General features: G+C 51.1%; 1 protein-coding gene across 1 annotated transcript in view; it reads right to left on the bottom strand.

Moving 5' to 3' along the window:
- Rnf213 (ring finger protein 213) overlaps positions 1 to 319 on the bottom strand; it is a 110,078-nt gene that overhangs the window by 30,162 nt on the left and 79,597 nt on the right.

The raw sequence follows: 319 nt of genomic DNA, 5'->3' as shown, positions 1-319 counted from the left end.
GCCAGGGTTGGGAGCGTGGCAGGGCACATGCTGGGTCTCAGCTCCGCCTCTGCACCACTCCAGCCCTCCCCACTAGAAGACGCCAAGCTGCACCTACATGTTCGGTTTTCTTCCAGGGGTTTGTGACTTTCTGGCTTATCTCCTAAGTTTGCTGTCTGCGTGTTGATTTGGGAAAGCGATTATGACGCAGATATCCAAGAAGCCTCGCTTCTGGATTTGCTTATGGAAGTCTTCTGAAACCAGCCCTTACACCCAAGGAACTCTGGCCAAAGAGGTGCTCAGATAATATTGGAAGAGAGAGGAAGCTTTCTTAAGAGAA

Source organism: Mastomys coucha, unplaced genomic scaffold, assembly GCF_008632895.1.
Source record: "Mastomys coucha isolate ucsf_1 unplaced genomic scaffold, UCSF_Mcou_1 pScaffold5, whole genome shotgun sequence".
NCBI classification, from domain to species: domain Eukaryota; kingdom Metazoa; phylum Chordata; class Mammalia; order Rodentia; family Muridae; genus Mastomys; species Mastomys coucha.
This window is presented reverse-complemented; position numbering and strand designations above follow the sequence as displayed.